Source organism: Hippopotamus amphibius, chromosome 14 (genome assembly GCF_030028045.1).
Source record: "Hippopotamus amphibius kiboko isolate mHipAmp2 chromosome 14, mHipAmp2.hap2, whole genome shotgun sequence".
In the NCBI taxonomy this organism is placed as follows: domain Eukaryota; kingdom Metazoa; phylum Chordata; class Mammalia; order Artiodactyla; family Hippopotamidae; genus Hippopotamus; species Hippopotamus amphibius.
The window spans coordinates 18,707,898-18,723,725 of NC_080199.1; the positions used below are offsets into that span (position 1 = coordinate 18,707,898).

Consider the following 15,828-nt stretch of genomic DNA (forward strand, 5'->3'; position numbering starts at 1 on the left):
CTCATTGAATAGTAACTCCCCATCTCTTCTTCCCGCCAACACTTGGTAAACTCTGTTAAACTTTCTTAGACATTTTAATTTTGTAGAACCCAATTCAAACTCAACAAGCTGTAAGGCTGCTGTTGAGTAATGACTGAATCTGATTAATGTTGACTATATCCATCTCAACTCCACTTTGTTGACCATTTCTCATGTATCATACACTTACTATGAATTTGGGGATCCTTCAAAAACTCAGATTTTAAGTCATTAAAATATTAGGGATCTATTCACTTGGTTATTTCTTACTAGACATTTGACCATAGTTAGGCACACATATACACTCACATATAAACCTGTGCACCCACCAATGCAAAAATCTATTGACTTTTTCAAGAAAAGAACGTCATTGCCTGCACTAGGCAAAGCAGAACATGAGCCGGTAACTGGAAATTATTTCATTTACTAAATTGCAGGTTATAGGCACTAAGGAAGTGTCCCAGAGTATTACCAAAATCTCTCATTGATTATGAAAACAAACATCTTTTGAAACAAAACGAAACAAAAAATTAGAGATTAATTTGGAGCTGTTAAATTTGAGCCAAAGACAGGACCTTGCCTATGGAACAAAACAAAACAAAACAGAACACAACAGTGTAGATGGTTCCCAAAGTTGGGGTAAAAGATAAGTATCCAATCAATAACAAATGCCAGTTTAAAATGAAGGGGGAAAATCTTGTCATCTCCACAGATAAGCATTATATCTCAACTCACTGTTTTGGAAATATCAGAACATATGGGAATTAAAAAAAAAATGGAATGAAGTGGGATTAATGGAAAAACAATTTTATCTGTCAAAGATCACTACAAAGCAAACAACAAACAAGTAAACCAGAGCCACTGCAAAGGGCATATTCATCAATAATCCTGGCTGTGTTTTAAAGGTGCACAGATGCCACAAAAACATCTCCAGCATCACATAAATATAATTTTACTGTTTATCTGAGTTGGGGATGACATTTATTGCCTCACACACTCCCTCTTAAAGTATCGTGTTTACTTATCTAGCAGTGTTTTCAAGAGTGTTTGCATTTGGAAAAGAACACCTCCTGCATCTTTGCTAAATCTTAAATAAATTATGCATTAAATCATAATTTTGCTATGAAACATACTTGGTACCAGGGACAACAATTTAAATCCACGCCCAACACTGGATATATCTATTAATAATTTAAGAAAAAAAGGCTTGGATACCACTATCTATAGTTCATGAATTTATAGTGAAACATGATTAAATGAATCCACAGCCAGGAATCAAGCTACTGAACAAGCTTACATTCACCAAGATGGCCTATAAGAATAATTGGATCTTCTAAAAGAAAACATTTGTTAAGCAAATCAATCAAATCCATCTAGCCTGACACAACTGTTTGTCATTCCTGCATAAAATGAAATTTATATTACATGAATATGTATTTAAATCAGAGAAAATATGATAGGAAGAATACAGTATTAACACAGGCTCTTTTTGTACATGGTTGACAGTTAAATTTTTATTTTGGTAAGGAGTTGAAACGTCTATTGCTACCACTCCAAGACAAAGACAGTGCGGGACCAGTTAAAATTATGTAACTAATGACAGACTTTATTGTTTTTTAATTTAAATTTACTTGAAATACATTCTTTTCAGAAGAGAATCCTGGAAGTTACAACACAGGATATAACAAGGCCCCCAAACAATAAAGGTGGTCAAATTAGGCATTCTCTTGGGTTGGCCAAAAAGTTCATTCAGGTTTTTCTATAAGAAAATGTACAAAAAAATATAAGAAATACTCAAACAAACTTTTGGGCCAACCCAATACTTAAATTTAAACACAATAAGGAAAATTAAAAAGTAAGGCACAGCCACAAAAGCATCTGCCCTTCTATCACTGAACTTTACATGCTCGAACTATTCCGACCAAAGAAAGAGATTCATTTAAGGCCAGTCTAGTTCTCAAAAGAATTTTAGGAACGTTTCCACAATCCAGAAAAATAATAGAGTCAAGTACCACAAGGGAAACCTCCTATTGTGGTGGTAAAAAAAGAAAAGTGTTAAAGCGAAAACCCTACACTTTTGTCTAGAGACTCAATCTTGATGTTAAGCAGTGTTAATTCACATATATGTGACTGACTGTCTTCACTGATATGTGTTTCTTCTGCATATGACAGTATATAACACATAGATTTCGACCTATTACAGTAACTTTTGAAAACTAAGCATCACTCAATTCAGTCACCTGTACTTTTATTTTTAACTCTACATTTTGGTTGTTCGTGTTGATAAATTTAAAAATTACATTTAGATAGCCATCGATTGCTTTCCATATTAAACTTTCTCTTCTTCTTAATGTGTTTTTATAATTAGGAAGCTATTTCAGAAGTCAGTGAAATATGCCCATTAATCTCTTTTTATCCATGGATGGCTTGTTTTACTTTAGCGTCTTTTCTCATGAATTTATATGAATGTTTTAATTTAGGGACCAATCGTTTCTTTCATTCTTAAATTTGGAAGAATGTGTCACTGCCTTGCCTTTAAACGTCTTTCACAACCTACACGCCAAATATCCCCACATCAAGCAGCCAGTCAGGCATCCAGGAGGCGGCTCTGCTTTCACAGCATGTCCTTCACTATCTGCTCATCTAGAAATGACTAGTCCTCATTTTCTCAATCAAAGCATGTCTCTTGAAGGCCAAAGATGATAAGAATCACCAGAGAAGTTTTTATGTAGGAAGCAAACTGAACTGGGTTATTATTAAGTCTTGAAGGTCAGAAAAACTTACTTCTACAGACTCAGAAATTTCTACAAAGTGCTAATATAAGACAGGTGTCTTCCAGATTCCTGGTGATATTTCTTAAATCTTCAAGTCAGATATCTTAAAACTCTCCATGACAAAACACCTAGACATGCTGGATGAGCTTCTAAAAACACTCCTTTAAATGTATAATAAGCTGGGGAAAAAAGTAGGGAACACCTCCAAGGGCCAAAATCAAGATTAAACTAAAGAACAGCAAGATGCCCTATCTGCCTGCTGGAGTGGGTGGACCTGGGGCTTGACAGTCTAGTAATCAAGGCCTTTGAGTTTTAATGCCTTTCAAAGGGAAGAGATGAGGCCTGGCCTGTGCAAGATGGAACAAAAACCCGCACTGAAATTCTCAAAAACAGGAAGACTAAAGCATTAACTATTTTGCTTATTGATATAAACTCTGTGTGTCTTTACACCAAAGATATGTTGGCAATCATTAAATTTTCACAAATTTTGTAAATCTGTTGTCAAACAGAGCCATTGTTTTAAATTCTGTAAATTTGCAATGAAATACATTGCATTAAAACGAAGGTAATATCTTCTCAAAATTCATTTGTTCCTAATTATTTATTACCATACATTTGAGGTTATTTACATCCATTGTCTCTCTAGAGTGAAAATATTACGAAAGTAAAATGGTGTTGTTCTTCTGCACATTTCTTCCAAACCCCATGTTCAGTAATGTCACATTGGTACCTTGAAGTTGGCCATGATAGGAGCATTACACCACGGAAAATGCCAAATGCTACAGGGCTTCATTTGCTGCTTTGTTGATTGTCTAGACTTAGGAAAGTGATAGAGATTTTGCTATTAACAAAGATCAACCTTAAAAGTGTGGCATGTCTGTACTTATATTGTGAGTAGCATAAAAAAATTGAATGTCTGAAATCTATTTTAGTCAATTCAGCAGTCACTCATATTATTGATGAACAAATGCAATTCCAACATACATTCATCTTTGTTGTTACTCGCTGACAAAAACAGAAATACCAACCAACATGCATGTAGGAATTACACTCACTTGTCAGCTGCAACCATAAGCAGGCTGCAGATACAAGAGTCGGGGACAAATGAATGAAACAGAAGGACTGAATATACAAATGGACTATGGCTAGACCTTGTATGATAAAGTTTCTCTCCCCGCCCACACCCCCACCTGTAAAGCTTTCCCACTGCCCTAAACTGAATGCCTCTGAGTCTCCACAAAATGTATGTAATGGCTTACTCCCTTCACAGGGCAAGCTCTGAATATAGAGGCTCTATTTATTCTCATGTGGGGTTTTGGATTATTTCCACAAAACTATACTATGAGAATCAACTAGCTATATGAAACTTAAAATTAAGAGTACTTTATATTTTATTATTACTAGTACTGGTGCACTATGATCCTTTGTTATTAAAATTTATAATAAATCTATGTGTGTATATATATATACATATCCTTTTTTTTTTCCCCCAAAGAGCTGATATATCTATCAGCACACCAGTTGGCTTACACTCTGTGAAATATGGCTTAGGAAAAAAAAATGACCCTTAGTACAGGGGAGACAACATAAGCTCAGAGTAGGAAAAGACAAACAAGCCAGACCCCTTAGAAAATGTTAACCTTGGGTCTGCTCTCACTTGAGTTTGGAATGTAAATTTATACCCCTTATGTGGTCCCAGGATTCTCCCTGAAACAGTGCTTGTCAATGGTACCCCTGTGAAGTCTGGTGGAAGCCAACACAAATACTTTCTGGAGAGACACATCCAAAGTTCAATCTACCTACTATTCCACAGGTGAAGTCCTACTGAGGATGAGCCCACAATCAAAACTGCAAATGATTCACCATGACCATGATGCAACAAACACAGTAAGTAGCAATACTCATCCCTGTAAGAACTACGAATCACAACTAATAGATCCCTTGAAATATAAGAACATGAAAACCATCATATTTACTGATGGTCCTTAAAGATACAATACAAATGGGGTTGGGAATTTGTTTTTAACTGTTTAGTGTCTATAGAATGAGCAAAATAAAACCTAGGTTATCCCATGTTTTAAGTAGATCTTTCTTCAAATTACCAAGGTGCTGAAAGAAATTGGAATTTGTTCCAGCTTGCAGAGACTTGCTACAATTATGGAAATCCCTTGTACAGAAGCATTTCATCCCACAAACAGCCTGGCTGTGTGAGAACCACTTAGGACTAGCAGGTACTATGTGGAACCTTGCAGAGGGGGGATGTTTGGTGGTGGGAGAGCTTTGTTGTGGGACTTGTGACTGACCCTGCTATTTCAGGAAAAGTAACACATCACTCATAAAATACATTTCAGTCAAACTACAGGACTGGGACAGGGACAGCATTTACTAATGTGCAAAATTAGAGCCTTCCCTCCTTCACCTGTCCTTAGTTCCTCCTGCTAACTCATCCACAGATAAGAGCTAGTGCCTGCTCATTCCTTGACGCTTTTTAGTGCAGGAGAGCAGAACAGTCATGAGAAACAAGACTGGAGAGACAGGGGAAGGGAAAAAATGTTTAAAAAAGAGCTTCCAAAGCTTGGATTTGAGGGCAAGCAGGGTTGAGTTTCAGTTGGGTTCCTGGAAACAGACTCTGAGGCAGATATTTGAGTGCAGGAGGTTTACTGAGGAATAAGAATCAGATAAACAGATTTGGACAGAGGGCAGAAATGAATTGCACTGTGGCTGCAATGGAGACCTCAGCCCTCCCTATGAGGAACGCTGCGATTGGGACGCATGCAATTCCACTGAATGAAATTATGCACCCGAGTGACAGTGAGATGAGGGATGTGACTTTTCTCTTACCAGTGTGTCAGTTTTGAGTATCTCTTATGTAGGTTCTCAATGGGTGAAGCCAGTTTCTTGAGCCATTTGATTCTGACTCCAAGCAGTTCTTGCCTTATTTAGTACTTTAGATCCTCCCCCACCCTTTTAAGATGGAATTCTGTGTAGAATATACTATGTATGGAAATGTGTAGCCATTGAGAGAGAATCCATTATTCACTCCTGCAAACAATATTTATTGTCTTTGCCTTAAGCTACATACAATTCTTTGGATGAATAGAGACACAGAGACTATTTGTGCAATCAGAAGCTATTGGGGCCATCAAAAACCTGCAGCAGAGCCCTGTGAGAGAACCAAGAAGGCAGAGGTCAGCACCACGTTGTAGAAGTTAAAAAATAAAGGAGTGAGAAAGGGATGTTAAGTTTCATTTTGAAAGATGGACAGATATTTGTGAACTTTGGGCAAAAGAAATGGGGTAAGAATGAAGGCAGAGGGAGCAGAATGAAGAAAAGAAATCTGAGAGTCACAAAATAGCCTTCCATCAGCATCAAAACCTAATTACACTGCTCTGCAGCTACTTTCATGTGACATTTGTCAAGTAGTTTGAAAATACTATTAGTGTGGTTGGCAACATCCAAGAGGGCCCCCACAGGTCCCCATCTCCTGGCATTAATATCCTTGTGTAATTCCTCCCCTAGAGTGTGAAGTGGACAGAGTGACTTGCTTCTAATGAATAGAATATGGCAGAAGTGATGGTACGTCGCTTCCATGATTAGATTACAAAGAGCCTGTGGCTTCTTTCTTCTTCTCCCTCTCTTGCCTGCTCACTGGGAAGGCAGCTGACATATGCTGAACTTCCTTGTGGAGAAGCCCACGTGACAAGGGACTACAGGAGGACTCCAACCAACAGCCAATGAAGACCTGAGGTTCTCAGTACAACAGCCCGTAAGTGAGCTTGGAAGCAGATCCTATCCCAGTAGAGCCTTCAGATGAGACCACAGACCTAGCTGACACCTTAACTCTAGCTTATGTGAGACCCTGAGGCGGAGACACACAGCTTTGCTTCACTGGGATTCCTGACTGTGGACACTTGGAAACTAAAGGTGTGTTGTTTTAAGGTCCTAAACGAGTTTCAGAGTAATTTGTTCTGCAGCAATAGATGACTGATTTAGTCAGCATGCTACCCTTTGTGTGAAATGCTTCCTACTATCATGAATGAGAATAGCAGCTTAGTTTCACATTTAGAAAAGGTTTCTGTAACGTAATAAGATGTTAAACTTTGCATCCCAGCTCAGACTTAGGAGTTCTCTTCAATGTTCAAATATCTTCCCTACATAGAGCTGACCAGCTCAGACCGTGTAAGAGATTTCTGTCCATTAGGTACCGCTAAAGAAAGACTCTTCCAATACAAGAATCAAAACTGATATTACCATCATTTTGCACCATATTAAAGTTCTGTATGTTTTTAAAGACCAATTTAAACATACTTTTAAAAATCCTGGGGATTAGCCAAGCTAAGGATATATTGCCTCTTCTCTTGCATAGGGCCTTGGAGACCTGAGACATGTCCTACAAAACCGTTTATATTTGTGTCTATTTTGATGAATATACCATTTCCTGGACGGTCTTATTAGGACCGGAATGATTGGCATATCATCTCTCTCTCAGGACAAGCAGAGCAGCTGCACAAAAATGTGGCTTGGTTCGTTCATGTGGAAGAAGTTGATATTTTGACTGCTTCAGAAATCACTCAGCTCGTCCATGTTTTATACAAGGCTTTGAAAATAAAAACAAGATCCACGACTGATTCGAGCGTCAACATATATCTTGGGAGCAATGCGTACTGAACTGCCACTGCCAACATGTCAAACCACCGGCTTGTACCCTGATCACAGGCCACAACTGACATCCCTCTGAGGGATTCATGTGGTGGGGCAGTGGGTCTGAAAACCTCAGGTTTTTGAGTTACAAGGGATGGTAGCAATCACCTGCTGAGAACAACATGCCCTGCATCTGCCAGTCAGTGTTCTGATACAGCATTCAGCTTCTATCTACTCATTAGGAAATTCAAAAATCTTGACTTCTATTTTAGGTAGCTGTTCAGACATTTTGTATTTTGGATATAACAGAAGTTTCATATGGGCTATTTTAGATATTCAGTGGGTTTATGGAATCAAGCACGACAGATGCTTATGTTGGAGCACATCTTTTAGGGCCTGTTGCTCACATCTAATGATAGCATTATATGAGAAGGTGGAGAATGAGACTGTTAATCGAATGCAATACCAATTACGTGTCAAAACTCTTCTTGGTCTTTACTTTTTTTTATCTTGGAAAATCTCTTACACCCAGAGAAATAGGGAGAACCCCCATGCACTTATTTTTCAGCTTCAGCAATTATTAAGAAAACCAATCTTGTTTGCCTACTCTCCATCCCTCTCATGATGGTCAATTATTTTAAGTCAAGTCCCAGACATCTTTTTATTTCATCCATAAATATTTCACTATGTGTTGATATGAGATAAAGACTTAAAAAACATAACCACAAGAGCATTATTATGCTTAAAAATTAAAACACATCCTAAATATGTTCAGTGTTCAGCCTTTAGTTGTCCTACAAGTATTCTTATAAGTACATTTCACTCGCCTTTTTTGTGCTACTTATTTCTTGTATCTGACATTAAGATCTAGAGGCATCATTCAATTCAGAAGCTATTCATATGCCTGATATCTATCTGTCTCTCCATCCAAACATCCATCCATCCACTCTAGATCTCATACCTCGTCTCTAAAGGCTACAGAGGAGGCTTTCTCTGTCACAAAATTAAAAAACACTAGAAAAGGTGGGGGAAGACAAATTAATATTCCTAAATCTCATATATTTTTAAAGCAATGGCTTCTATTAAATTGAAACAGATACATGTAGAAAAAGAATGAAGTCATAAACTACTAAGAATTTTAAAGTTCAATGGGGACATAAGAAGAGTGCATAAATAATAATGCAAAGTAGAAAATAATAAGCATCAAAAGAGGTTAAAGTAAAACGGTGTGGGCGCTCACAGCAAGAATAAAAAACTTCTTAAAAAAACTTCTTTTCTTTCTACTAGTTTGCATAAGTTATAGATATTATTCTTAATTTACGTAAGAAAAGAAAATTAAAGTTAGTCTCCACCAGTTGTGCCACTTGACCTTATGAGCTCTGGAAGGTACTTATGGCTTTTGTGTCTCAGTTTCCCCCTCTGAAAAATGGAGAAAATGTTTATATTTACCTTCCAGTTTTTGTGAGCATGAAATGAGGTAATGTATGTGATATATTTAATTTATATGATACATGTGCATTTGTTCATTAATACTAAAAAAAAAAGACTAGTGTCCTTAAAATTTTGCTTCTCTTTTTTATGACTCACTGGTCATGTCAGAAGATGTGAACTAAGATAAAGAACTGAACAAACATACCTCTAAGCCTTTCTCTGAATAAATAAAGCATTTTCTTTCCTGTGTAAATGTAAAATGATTAAGATACAATGCAGGCTGTCAACATTTTGGCTTTATATTAAACATTTTTACATTTTTTTCCTTATCCCTAATATACACTGGGCAAAGCAGTGCTTTTCTCCAAACATTAAAGAAAAATTTCTATCTTTTGACAATTTGAACTATTCAGGCATGCCCAATGCATAGAGAATCGAATGTTTTCTGACATGTTCAATTGCTCCTTCATTTTTAATTGCAAGTCAGTCAAGACTCAACTGCAAGATCCCTTTTCATATGGTCTGATGTTTCTTCCTTTCCTGCAAAAAAATCCTGTTCCAATTTAAAAAAAAAAAATGTGAGCTGAATGCTTCTAATTTAGAATCTGTCACCTTCATAACCTCCCAAAGTTCTTAGAACATCAAGGAGGATTTTCTTTGTCATTCAATTTTCCGATGTCTTTCTAAATTTCTCTCTTTTTATTTGCCTGAAAAATCTTGCTGATTGGAATTTTATATTCTGGACATCATTTTTTCAGCCAAACCATTTTACATACCTAACTACATTTTTAAAAACAATTAATTATTAAAATAACATGGTAAGTTCCCTAAAGCCTTTAGAATCTAAGAACGTCAAATCTATGAGCCAGCCAGCTGTGGCACTTCAACCGTCATTCTACAAATTAAGAAAGAATCACTGGAGTTCAAATTAAACTGAAATGAAACTGGCTGAATTTAATATTTTAGGCTTTAACGCTTAAATGCATTATTTATGGACTAGAATTAAATAACACTTAAAAATGAATTCACTATGAATTCAGCATCAATTGGGCTTGTTTCTGTTTCCATTCTGTTTGATTAATATCAAGAAAAAGTGGTTATGCTTATATTAATTTTTAAAAAAACCGCTGAAATATCCTATCAACATGAGAATGAACTTGCATGCCATGGAAATTATCTTGGAGGGTTGGTTCTCACAATTAACATCATAAGAGATCTTTTGTGTCTGTTTCAAACTTCTTGAGGATATTATAATTTCTTTTTTAAGCAGGCAACTATTCGTCAAAGCTTTTAAAAATTAAATTCTGTGTGCACTTCTATAGTTGCTCTTTCTTAGAAGTTATATTAAAAGGTAATACTGTTATACACAAAGATAGTTCATTTTTGAGAGTATCACATGTAGGTGGAGACTTACTTCTACTGTGGATGTAGTTTTTAAGGCTATCATTTCTGACTGTAGATAAATACAGAGCTAATTTGGAGGTGTCCCGGTTAGATTCCAAAAGACATTCCTCCATGTTTCTAATGATTTGATAATGACTGATTTGATAACTGACAAAAGTCCTTTGCCACCATGCAGTTGACAATACTTATTTAAAGGCTGTTCTTGAATAAAATGAACACTTGGCTATCCCTCGAAATTTCCATTCACACCTGGGCTACTAACTGGAATACACGATCTTTTTGAGGGTAATTAAAAAAATATATATGATGGAGTACAGCAGTTTGACATCTAGGCTAGCAAAGTCACTGTCCCAAGTAATTTATAACAGGAAAGAAATCACTGGGACAGAAAGCATATGTTGGCACAATGTGGAGCTGTCACTTTAATTCAGTGTCAGTCTCTGGCTTCACTTTCCTTCTGCTTCTCCTTATGCTTTTACTACCATCTTCTCACCCATTCTTTCTATTGATTACTGGACCTGACAAACAGCATTGGTTTTGAATAGAATTAAGAAGCATCTTGTAATAACCACAACATCTCTGTTGGGTTTCTCATCTTATAATGCTACAAGAAGTAGAAAGCTGTAACTTACTTCTAAGTCACATATATTGCATTTTAAGCATTGTCTTGTGAGTGTAACTATGATGTATTCAATCACAGAAGGTGATTTATGCAGCTGAAAACCCGCTCATGGTTGCTATTGAATGGGACTTCTGGGTAAGGATCTCATTTTTTTCTTATGAGTTTCCCTACTGAATTTTATTTTAATGCGTTGGGATAAGTAAATAAACCATTTCATTTTTATTTCCCATTCCATGAAATGCTTCTCCAGTAACTCGATTAATGTTCAAAACCAATATTTGAGTAGGCGCATAATGTAATTAAAATTTCATAAAACCGCTATAATCATAGTAGCTTAGTAATAAGCAAACTTATTTATCACACAAATGATTTCTTTGGATTTCTAATATGTACTTTATTTAGCTAACTCAGTAATAAAAGATACATACACGCACACACACTCACACATACATGTATACACACAGACACACACAGACACACATTCCCCTTTCCTCCAATGAAGTCTGCTCTTTAAAAGAGACACTTGCTAATCAGTGTTTTCCTCTGACAAAGAAACACTTTTTCTTGCAGTTTGGCCTATGGATGACTTAATAGGGTGAAGACAGAGATGGTTAAGTTCCATTTATGTTTTCTGGATAAACTTAAACTTTGCAGCCCAGAAAGCTATGAGGTACACTATGACTTACTGTGGAAGTGATACTGGAATTTCGGATCCTCTACAACCCAAATGTAACTCACTGGTACTCACTACTTTAGTTCTTATGTATAGTGGTGGGTGGTATCACGTATAATACAGTCGTTCATGTGTCTCCGTATTTGTCATTTCTTTTTTTCTTCCTTTGGTCTGTCAGTTTGTCTGTCAATGATTCTCAAACTTCAGTGCAAGTAAGAATCAAGCAGGAATACGTTAAAAATCCATATTCTTGGACTTCCCTGGTGGCACAGTGGTTAGGAATTTGCCTGCCAATGCAGGGGACACGGGTTCAATCCCTGGTCTGGGAAGATCCCACATCCACGGAGCACCTAAGCCCATGTACCACAACTACTGAGCCCGCATGCTGCAACTACTGAAGCCCGCGCCTAGAGCCCATGCTCCGCAATAAGAGAAGCCACTGCTTGCCACACTAGAGAAAGCCCGTGTACAGCAATAAAGACCCAATGCAGCCAATAAACAAACAAACAAACAAATAAATAAAATCCAGATTCTTGGGTACAGAGATTCTGAGTAGTTGTAACTGACTGAAACCCAGGAATCTGGATTTTTTACAATTACCCCAAAGGAATATGATGCAAGTGGCCCAAGAATTAACCTTTGAGAAATAGTACCTGTGCGGACTGAAATCTCGCCTTTTACTTGAACTCCTTTGCAACTCCTCCTTGTGTCCATTGGCATGTCTATTTGTTTAAAATGTGTTGCTTCATACTGTGCCTGACTCAGGATAACACAATAGAGCAAAGTTTAGCATGGCACTGTCCAATGAATATATATTGTGAATTACATATTTAATTTTAAACTTTATTATAGCCCCATTTAAAAAATAAAAAGAAATGGGTGAAACTTAATTTTAATAATACATTTTATTCAACTCAATATATCCAAAATATTGTCATTACAATATGTAATCAATATAAAATATTGAGATGCTATATTCTTTTTTCATGCTAAATCTTCAGAATGTAGTATATAATTTATACTTAACAGCCCATCTCAATTTGAAATAGCCACATTCTGAGTGACTGACAGCTATATGTGGCTAGTGGCTACCATACTGGACAGCACAGAGCGGGAGGATGGCATTGTATTCATAATTTTCTAAAACCACGCTGGCACGTTCAAAAGTAAACAAATTATACCATGGTAAAACCAACAATTTGCTAAGTCTCTTAATTTACATGTATCTACCTGAGCCCATAGGGTATATCATGTGAGCCAGAAGTGCGTCATGCCAAGTGACCTTGCCGAGGTCTGATTACCTGAGATACGGTCTGTGGGATACGAAGCTATTTACTCTCACATCCTTCTCTGTGGCCTAAGATCTTATGAAAGCGGACAGACAGACTTGATGGAGGTGGCTGGGGTTTAGATACCTCACCAACTGGTCTTAAAATTCTGCAAAGAATTTTGTAAACAACAGTTGGTACAAAACTTTGGCTTACTATCGGATTTAGATGCACTATGTTTATAAAACACTGACGAGGTTTCACTTACACTTGTTTACAATATATTCTGAAGGGCATCTGAAAAGTACAGACAAAATCAATTACTGCTCTTTACTGAGTGCCAATAACAGCATTAATGAGAACTAACATTCACTGAATGCTCATCATGGGTCAAGCACTATTCTGAGGGCTTTGCGTGCATTACTTGATCCACTCCTCACAACAATGCTATGTAGTGGGTACGATTATCATTCATATTCTACAGATAGAAAAAACTGAAAAATGAACCAACCACCTAAGTTTCAGAGAGATGGCACTACATGCCAAGGCTCCTTTAGGGGGTGGCGGAGCCAGGTGTGAAGCCAGGCATTAGAACTCCGGGGTTAGTAATCTTAAATTAGACACCACGGTTTTTTCAGTCTCACCACTATTGGCATTCTAGGGAGGATATTTCCTTATTGTAGGGGCTTGTCATGAGTGCTGTGGGATGTTTGGCAGCATGCCTGGACTCTACCAACTAGATACCAGTAGCACCCACCCCCTCCAAGTTGTAACAACGAAAAATGTCTCCAGACATCTCCTTGCTGGAGAGCAAAATTGCCCCTGCTTGAGAACCACTGCCATATACTGAATTATCTCCCTGTAACATTTACAGAGAGCAACAGGTGCCTTACAGCAGGAGATGCAACAAGAGAAGCAAGAGGATGGAGTGATTCGGCAAAAGGGCTGTGAGCCATGAAATCTAAGTGGCTTCCAGAAGCTGAGAAAAGCAAGGAAACTGATTCTCTTTCAGAACCTCCAGAAGGAACCAGCTCTGCCAACACCTTGACTTTAGGCCAGTAAGACACATTTTGGACTTCTGGCCTTCTGCACTGAAAGAAAATAAATCTGTGATGCTTTAAGCCTCTAAGTTCAGGGGAATTTGTTTTAGTGGCAGTAGAAAATGAATACAGTTTTTGGCCAAATGTCACCATGATGCTGTCAGGTAGGTTTTCCTATTCCCGTTTTCATCATTAGGCAATTGCAAGTCAGAAATGTTAAATAACTTGCCTAAGGTCCCAAAACCAGGAGGGGTGGAACAAAGATTTAAAACTAGGGCACCTTGCTGCAAAATCTGAGCTTTTCCTGCTTATCCTGAGGTGTTCCACTTATTTCTCCAATACCCCAGTATAAGACAATATTTATTCATCCCCAATGATTTGAAGATTTAGTGCACAGGTAACACTCTTTGGGGGAAGTCTGGAAACAAACCCCTTTACTATTGGGAAAGTACTTTGTAAAAAGGTAATATTAATGGCAATCTTTTTCACTTCATTAATTACACATAAGGAAAGGATTCTGGTGATTTCCGTATCAATCTGGGAAAGAGATTCTTATAAATTTAAAGAGAGAAGGTAGAAAAAAGGAATCCTCAGGCAATGAAGACCAATGTCCTTAAACACTTGTTCTACCCTTGATGCTAATCATTTTGACTGGCCTATTCATTTGTAAACTTCCGGAGACATCTACCTACACAAAACTTTCTTCAAACAGAAATATAAGTAATAGCAACAAAACTTAGACTCACAATCAGCATTCTCTTTAGCATTATGATTAAGCAGCAGATTAATCTGACCTATGTGCCCTGCTTGCAAGACAATTAAAATATTGGAAAAGGCATTAATGGATCCTTGACTGCAGTAATATCCTATTCAATAAAAACGTTCTCATTATGCAAAGTGTTATCAGAATTGCGTTTCTGAGTCATTTGCATTTCTAAATATTTGGCTTGTAAATATGAAGGCCTACAAATCTATTATTTTTGTCCTTTATTCCCATTTACGAATCAATTTACCACTCTGGATGGCTCTATAACATGGTGATTTAAAGCATGGAATGTGGAGTTGGATAGCTGCAAGCCCTCAAGCCTGAGCCTACTTGCTGTGAGTCTTTGAGAAAATTACTGAACCGCTTTAAGCTACAGTTTCCTCATCTGTCACATGGACGTGATTACAGAACCTGCCTCAGAGGACTGTGGTGAGGATTCCCGAGACAACACAAGGAAAGCATTTAGCACACTGCCCGATTACTCCACAATACCTCCTGATCCTTTCCAACTCGCTTTTCCTGACTTCATATGGCATTTCCACCATGACCTCAAACTATATGATTCACAACAGAAGCCATGCCTTCCCTCTCGGTTCCCTGAAAATCTGCCAAGAATTTTCATTGTAATAAATGGCACCTCCATCCTTTATTTAATTAGTAAGTAAGGTGCCATCGGAATCTCCTTCCTCTGGCTCACCACGGCTAGTTCCCCACCTCCTCCACAAATCTCAATAATTTTGGTATGTCCTACCTTGTAGATGCCTGTTATACTCCGTCTGTCCCTTTAAATCTATACATCCACTCCCTGAGTTTAGACACTCGTCATTTCTTGCCTATCTCTTTCCCTGCCTACCATTTGCCCATTAGTCCCCTATTCTCGACAGCCCTGCCAGAGTGGTCTTTCGATAAAATGTGTGTATGACCATATTGTTTCCCAGTTTAAAAGTTTGGCTTCCAATAACCTTTAAATAACCTTTATGATAGCACGACAACTGCGTCTTCCTCCGGACTCACCTCTTATAAACAACAGTACCTGCCTCCGAGGCTTCTACCTGCTAATGGTAGCTATATGTTAGAATTATTTCAGCAGCTTCTACAAAACAGCAATGCCCCAATTCCCATTCATCTCTGAGACAAATTAAAATAGAATCTTGGGGCCAATAAGCAGTTTTGTTTTGGCATTTTCTAAAT

General features: G+C 37.5%; 1 protein-coding gene across 1 annotated transcript in view; it reads right to left on the bottom strand.

The window, feature by feature from the left end:
• Positions 1 to 15,828, bottom strand: part of GPC6 (glypican 6) — a 1,066,366-nt gene that overhangs the window by 424,875 nt on the left and 625,663 nt on the right. The window lies entirely within an intron of this gene.